The sequence below is a fragment of the Lolium rigidum genome, chromosome 1 (assembly GCF_022539505.1).
Source record: "Lolium rigidum isolate FL_2022 chromosome 1, APGP_CSIRO_Lrig_0.1, whole genome shotgun sequence".
Lineage (NCBI taxonomy): Eukaryota > Viridiplantae > Streptophyta > Magnoliopsida > Poales > Poaceae > Lolium > Lolium rigidum.
This window is the reverse complement of record NC_061508.1, coordinates 123,139,500-123,147,484: the sequence shown is the minus strand read 5'-3', so window position 1 is coordinate 123,147,484 and position 7,985 is coordinate 123,139,500. Positions and strand designations below refer to the sequence as shown.

General features: G+C 48.1%; 1 pseudogene; it reads left to right on the top strand.

The window, feature by feature from the left end:
* The first annotated feature begins 5,608 nt into the window (after positions 1-5,608).
* On the top strand, positions 5,609-7,451 carry LOC124681622 (annotated as a pseudogene).
* Positions 7,452-7,985: the final 534 nt, after the last annotated feature.

The following is a 7,985-nucleotide window of genomic DNA, read 5'->3' as shown; positions in this document are numbered from 1 at the left end:
AAGTTTTAGTTGTTGCGGAAAGGTATAGAAATAAAAATGGTATCCCAATATAGATGCTTGAAAACAACAAGATCACAGGATGCAACTAATATACTAGAAAGCCAATCTAGGCCACCACGGAAATCATTTGTATCGTGCAACCAACTCACTACAGGAATAGACGCATACGCCGACGGCCAGCTGCCCTCGGCGTAGCCACGCCTGGCCCTCGGCATAGGCTACGCCGACGGCAGCCCTCGGCGTATGGCGTCGGCGTTTAGGTCCCTCAGCATAGACAATATTGCCGTCGGCGTAGCCCGGCCCTCGGCGTAGCACGCTACGCCGACGACAAAACCGTCGGCATACAAATTTTAAAAATAAATTCGAAAAAAAAAATAAATTTTTTTATATGCCGAGGGCTTTGCCGTCGGCATAGAGTTTTAAAAATTTTAAAATTTTACTTTTTTTACACCATTTTTTTCTTTTTTTTTACTTGTTTATCTTTCACCCATACACTTTTAACTCTAAGTACACTTAATCCTAGGTCAAATTACAATCATGGTTAAACTTCCCAGCCGGTCACCCATCCTCACACTACTCCAACCTCAGCACGCTTAACTTTTTGGTTTCATTCGGATGAGCTTCCCTTAAAGAATTGACACCTTACTGATAATAATAGTCTATCAACCCTATTAACCCTTGGACCGTGATGTCACAACTCTTTATTTTTGAATTCCAAAAAATTACTTAAGTAAACAACAATGAATATATAAGTAACAATGAATAATAATATTGAATTCAAATAACAATAAAATAATTTTATTTTTTGGTTTTTTTCTATTTAATATGTAATAATTAATATCTTTAAATCGAAAAACTGAAATTCCACAAATAATATGTCTAAATCGATCAGAAAAATGAGAGGAATCTAAATATAATATCCATATCATCATTTGAACCTAAAAATTAGAGTAATCCAAATATAACGTCCAGCTTGCCATCTGGCCAAAATGGCCCCCTCGGGAGATGCGAAATGGCTGTACCGGACGCGCTGGTGCACCGTTCGCCAACATGCTAAACGAAAAAAAATTAGCACATAAAGTGATGTGTTATAAACCTAAAAACATTTTTCTCGGAATTTATTAAGCGACGGAAAGTGTACCCCTAGTTCAAATCCGGTCAGTTTCCAACGGATTCGGCGGGACACCGCAGGAAGCCGCAGGGATTTCCAGATAGCTAGCACGCACATATGGCATGTGATATGTGGTGCGGAGGCGGTATCCTACCACTACGCGGAGGTCTCGCGCAATACTAAAATACGCCTCATGTAGCTGCTTCATAAAAAAAACTCGTTTTGGCACCCCGAAAATGAAAAAACCATCGCCCATGGGTCGGATTGGAAATCCGCTCCCGGGGCCATGCCTTCCTTCCCAGGGACCACGCATGTGCCAAATATGGCCTCGTTCCGACAAACTATGCGGTGTCACGAGCCGTTTCCTACTCATTTGCCCTAAAAGCCATAGAACTCCGGACGTGATAGCTCTGTTTGTGAAGGGTTTTCCAAAATAGTTGCCGTATCCTAATTCCAATTTTTGGAGTGGTTACTAGGACACATAAAATGACGCCATGCGGCTCCAAGGGATTTTCTAACTTAGTTTAAATTGCCATCCGGCCAAAACGGGCCCCCACGGAGATGCGGTATGGCCGTACCGGGCGCGCTGGTGCACCCGTTCACCATCGCGCTAAACGGAAAAAATTTAGCACATAAATTGATGTGTTGTAGACCTAAAAATATTTTTCCCGGAATTTATTGAGCGACGGAAAGTGTACCCCTAGTTCAAATCCGGTCACTTTCCAGCGGATTCGGCGGGACACAGCAGGAAGCCGCATGGATTTCCAGATAGCTAGCACGCACATATGGCATGTGATATGTGGTTCGGAGGCGGTGTCCTACTAGTACACGGAGGTCTCGTGCAATACAAAAATACGCCCCATGTAGCTGGTTCACAAAAAAAACCCGTTTTGGCACCCCGAAAATGAAAAAACCATCAGCCATGGGTCGGATTGGAAATCCGCTTCCGGGGCATTGCTTCCCATCCCAGGGACCACGCACGTGCCAAATATGGCCTCGTTCCGACAAACTATGCGGTGTCACGGACCGTTTCCTTCTCATTTCCCCTAAAAGTCATAGAACTCCGGACTTGATAGCCCTGTTTGTGAAGGGTGTTCCAAAATAATTGTCGTATCCCAAATCCGTCTTTTGGAGTGGTTACTAGGACACATAAAATGACGCCATGCGGCTCCGCGGGATTTTCTGACTTCGTTTAAATCGCCATCAGGCCAAAACGGGAACCCGATGACATATAAGAAAGTGTTTGAATTGTTACTATATTAACATGATATACATGATTCAAATATGCATAATTTTGACATAAACGGATAGAGGATGTTTTTCTGAACATTTTGATACCTTATACGCATTTTTCTGACATCATATGAATCAGTTATGATTTTTACAAAATTAGACAAATTTGACAAATAGTCTACGCCGAGGGTGGCCGTCGGCGTAGCCCTGTCTACGCCTAGGGCCAAACATATGCCGAGGGCTGCCCTCGGCGTAGACTTCGCTACGCCGACAGCAACGATACTCCGAGGGTGAGACTCGCTGGCTGGCCGTGCCGGGCCATCATGCCACGGCCCTCGGCGTACGTCGCCATTCCTGTAGTGACTCCCAACGACCGCACCTATAGAGTCATCCTGCACGTCCATCCGATGCAGTGAAGACCACGTACGAAGCTAGTAGGTTATCATTTAAATTTTTTCGATAAAGGGAATATATTAATATAAAAAAGATACCAATTACACCCAGCCTCTGCAACAACGCACCACCCTAATGGCACTACGAATGCACACAACCAAAAAAAGGAAAAGAAAACTAAGAAACAAAAGTCCCGCTATAGTATCTCGGACCTAACAACAGCAATACAACCACCGCCAAGACAACACCTGAAATACAGACTCTCCAAAAATGACGCCTCAAGAAGGGAACAGTGCTCTAACACCGAACAGTGCTCTAACACCGTCGTCGCCCGATCAACGATCTTAGGTTTTCACCCTGAAGATAGTCCCCGCTCTCAAAACAATGCCTCCAACAAGGTCATTGACAGGCACAACCAGTTAAAGTCAGACCTTGGGTTTTCACCCTGAAAGGTAGGACTCTGAATTTCACCTGTGTTGTCTCCCCCACTTTCATACCGCTGTTGTGAAGCCCGGAACACCAAGCAAGTCCCTCAACAGCGCGAAGACTTGAACCTCCCTTAGCTAGTCCTCCCCTCCGGCCTTCATGAACTTCTCTTCTTCCGACTTTCATCATGGATCCATAGTCACTTGATGTCAACACGAGAAAAAGAGCTTCGCGCCGCTCCCTCCAGAACCAATCGGTCGGAATAAAAGCATGGGTGCGCACGACCGAATACCACCGATCCGAGCAAATTCCGGGCAAAAAGCAACTGTTACATTCGCCGGCGGAGCCTTCCGGAACTCAACACTCCGGCTAGATCACGAGTCCAGGCCTCCGGTAGGTCTTCCTCTTCACGCAAGAGAGACCCTAGGACCACCGCCTTTATTCAGGTCGGACCCCCACGTCGGCGACCATCCCGAGCTGGCCACTCCAACCCTCCACCGGCGACTCCGTCGCCGGCTTCCATGCATCTCCATCTCGCCGCCGGAACGCGGTGATAGATCGATAGATCCACCACCACCACCCGCAAGCCGACCCTCTCCAGCGAAGAAGAGGGCCACCTCCACCGTCGTACCCAAGGTTGCTGCCCCGGGCGACCTCGTGTCGCGGGTGAAGCCCGAGATCGCCTCCACTCACCGGCGAGAGGCGGGGGGAATTGGCGCAAGCCATGGGCCTGGCCGCCGCCCACCACCAGCCCCTACCAGAGTGCTGCGGAGAGCCGACGGGAGGAGGGAGCGCAGGCAGGCCGCCGCCGCCCATCCCAACCGCGCCGGCCGATCCACCAGGGGAGAGCCGGCGGGAAAAGGGGCGCAGCGCGCAGCCGCCGCTGCCCATCCCATCCGCGCGTCCGCCATGCTCGAGGAGGGGAGATCCGGCCGCCGTCCACCATGCGTCGACGAGGAAGGGCCCCCGCCGCCGCCACGCCCCGTGGGTCTTTACCCCGGCGGCGCTACCGGCGGTGGTTAGGGCTGGGAGGCTGGGGTTGGGGAGGCTGGGGTGCGGGAGGAACTCTGCCCCTTTGGGAGGCTGGGGTTATCATTTAAATATCTTACAACAACTTAGATTTCTTCTTTTGTTAGAGATGAAACAATACAAGAAGTTCATAAAGGCCAACATAAAGAGCACACTCACACTAGGATTTGAGCATTATGTTCGGAGCTAATTTTCCAAACGTATATAATCAAAACATTAGCTGGTGTGACGAAAGATTAAAATGTATGAATACAGTCCTCCATATCAACCGAGGACTTGTAAAGAACAAACGTTGTAGTAGTATTATTTCTTCTTGATTAATTATAGTAGAAACCCGTATTTTGAGTTTGTAAATAAATTTCCAGCAAAAATGGTTATTTTTCGTGGATCGTGTGGGAAAATATTGACTTGATCGAAGAAGACAGAGATGCACGGAGACGGTCCTACCGGCTAGCTCCTGGACAAATGTATCGATCGACATGGCGACATCAAACGTTCAGCTAGGTGAGAATGTATATATTGGACGGAAAGTAGAGTGTATCTGAAGCATGGTGGGGGGACTCGGTAGAAACCAGAACTGTCACGTGAAGGAACCTCAAATTTCTTCGCTGACGAGACGAGGGCGATGGTTCCGTACATTTTCACCGATCGAGGAGAAACTTCTTCCGCTCTTCCAACATTGCGCATTCAGCCGCTCCAGCTTCTACACGCAACAAAATAGATAAGCTAATAAATAGCAAGTAAGCGGAAATGGGAGAAACAGTAGTGGCACCCCGCGCCTCACTAGATAAAACTCGATCAGGGCCTGGTCCTTGACCGGACCAATTCACGTCGATCCATGGCCAATGGCCTCTTTCCCGCGTGTTTGGCTCCTTCAATTCAAATTTTTGACTGGCACTGAATCACCTCTCTGGACGATGTTTCCGGCGATCGGGAAACACGACTTTTCACAGTGCCCGATGGAACCCGCGCGTGTATATAAGAGCAAGTATAATAAGTCCTAGTCAGCTGGCTATAAGGGTTAAAATAATATATTCATGCTTAGTTGGAGGAGAGAGAGGAGGAGAGAGAAGAGAGTGAGCTCTTACGCAAGAGCCAAACTCTAAGACGCTCTTCCTATGCACTTTATGAGAGTGAAATGTGGTCATCCATTGATAAAGTTAGTACATGATTATAGCTCTACTATTATACATGCTGCTACTATGTTACTACAAATGACATAAGACGTAGCTATATAACCAAGCAATTGGCTATACTATTAAACTTGCTCTAAATACTACGAGCAGCCTTGCTGGTGATTCATGTGGAATAACTAGCTACTACGCAAAAATCCAGAGACAAGCCGACCAACTTGGCCTTTTCGTAAATCCAAGGAATCCGAGGTCCTAGTTTGTGGTCTGAGGTCGGATCATCCATATGGCGGCCATTAAGGTCCCGTTGGGGCAGAGCAACGAGCCCCTGACCCTGAACCCGGCGCAGCGGATGCTCAGCCGTGGCGCCTCGTCGTCGCTGGGGACTCCCAGGACCCCGCCGCCGTCCTACGGGAGCACCGTCACCGTGCTCAGCATCGACGGCGGCGGCGTACGCGGCATCATCCCTGGCACCATCCTCGCCTTCCTCGAGAAAAAGCTCCAGGTAATTAATCAACAAGTTTCTTCGACTAATATAATATACTTGGTACTTGCACGTTCAGGCATCTAAAGAGCTGTATGCTGTTGCCGGGTTCTCGTCACATAAAAATAGGAGATCGATGAGGACGACACCGTAAGGCTCGCGGACTACTTCGACGTGATCGCCGGAACGAGCACCGGAGGGCTCGTAACCGCCATGATCACCGCGCCCAACGCCCAGGGCCGCCCGCTCTTCGCCGCTAAGGACATCAACAGCTTCTACCTCCAGCACAGCCCTAGCATCTTCCCTCCTGCCAGGTGAGGATTTACATAAATCTCACATTCTCACGTAATACAGACTAAAAAGCATGCCACCATCAGCTCCTCAACCAAATTAATTCTTCATACTTACATGCATGTATGATCGACCATATATATTCTGTGTGGTGTAGAAAATGGCCTTTCAGTTTGGGTCTGTTCAAGAGCTTGATGGGACCCAAGTACAACGGCAAGTACCTCCACAAGGTCGTCAAGGAGCTGCTCGGCGACACGCGGCTCAACCAGACGCTCAAAACCGTCATCATCCCTACCTTCGACATCAAGCTCCTCCAGCCTACAATCTTCTCAACTTACGATGTACTCACACTTGTAACATGCTTCTCGCAACTGTATAGCTATAGCCTGCTAAATTTCCTAATCAGTGTGATCCACAAAACTTTACAGGCCATCAAGGATGTCTCCAAAAACGCTCTTCTCTCGGACGTGTGCATCGGCACCTCCGCTGCGCCCACCTACCTCCCCGGACACCATTTCCAGACAATGGACGGAGAGGGAAAGCCCCGGGACTTCAACCTCATTGACGGAGGGGTTGCCGCAAACAATCCTGTGAGTCGACTTGATAACCTAAATTAGCTAGCTTACGTGCTCAGTCAGTCATGAGTTGCAACAGAGATTTGATAACATCATCTGACTGAGAACGAAGTTAGTTCTCAATTGACTGAGAAATAGTTACACCCATTAAGTAACATCATTTAATTAACTTATATATATGATTTTGATGTGTATCCCTGTTTGGCTAATTGACATCACATCTCATGGATACAGACGCTGCTGGCGATGACCAACGTAAGCAACCAGATCCTCATGGGGAACCCGGACTTCTTCCCCATCAAGCCCGCTGACTACGGCAAGTTCATGGTGCTCTCCTCGGCACCGGCACCTCCAAGATCGAGGAGAAGTTCGACGCACTGCAGAGCAGCAAGTGGGGCCTTCTCGGGTGGCTCTACAACAGCGGTGCCACGCCCATCATCGACAGCTTCAGCCAGGCCAGCTCCGACCTCGTCGACATCCACACCTCCGTGCTCTTCCAGGCGTTGCACGTCCATAAACGCTACCTCCGCATACAGGACGATGAGCTCAAGGGCGAGACGGCGTCTGTCGACGTGTCCACTCCCGAGAACCTCAACCGGCTCGTCGGCGTCGGCGAGGCGCTGCTCAAGAGGCCGGCGTGCAAGGTGAACGTCGAAACGGGGAAGAACGAGCCTGACTCCAAGAGGGGCACGAACGAGGAGGAGCTCATCCGTTTCGCCAGTATGCTCTCGCAAGAGCGCAAGGCCAGACTTGGTAACCAGGAGGGGCTTAAAATCTAGAGACTTGGATATGTACCTAAATACCTCCCCCGTTCTCACATGATGATCCCGCCTAGCACCCGATTATATGTCCAGATGTGTGTTTATTTGTGTAGATACTCATTCATTTGTCCGATAGTTGTTATATATATATGTCTCTAAATATAAAAATTGAATCACGTTTGTGCCCACACAGAATTGCAATAAAATGATAGCTTTTTTTTATTATTGGAAATGGCATTTTAATGATAGCTGTCATTGTATATTTGTATGCCTCACATTTAATTTGTTCTTTTTTTTGAACAATTTAATTTGTTCTTCAATCCCAGTCATATTTTATATGTCAAGATAACACGTGGTAGGGTTCTCCCTCACCCGGCGTAGGTAAACTAAAGACAAAACTTCTACTCGCTCCATCCTAAATTATAAGGCACATTTTTCGCACGATCTTTGATGCATGAATTTGACCATTAATATATACTGAACTATTACCTCCGTCCCAGTTTATAGGGCTTACACGTATCTCTAGGTTGCCAATTTGACCAATATAATATT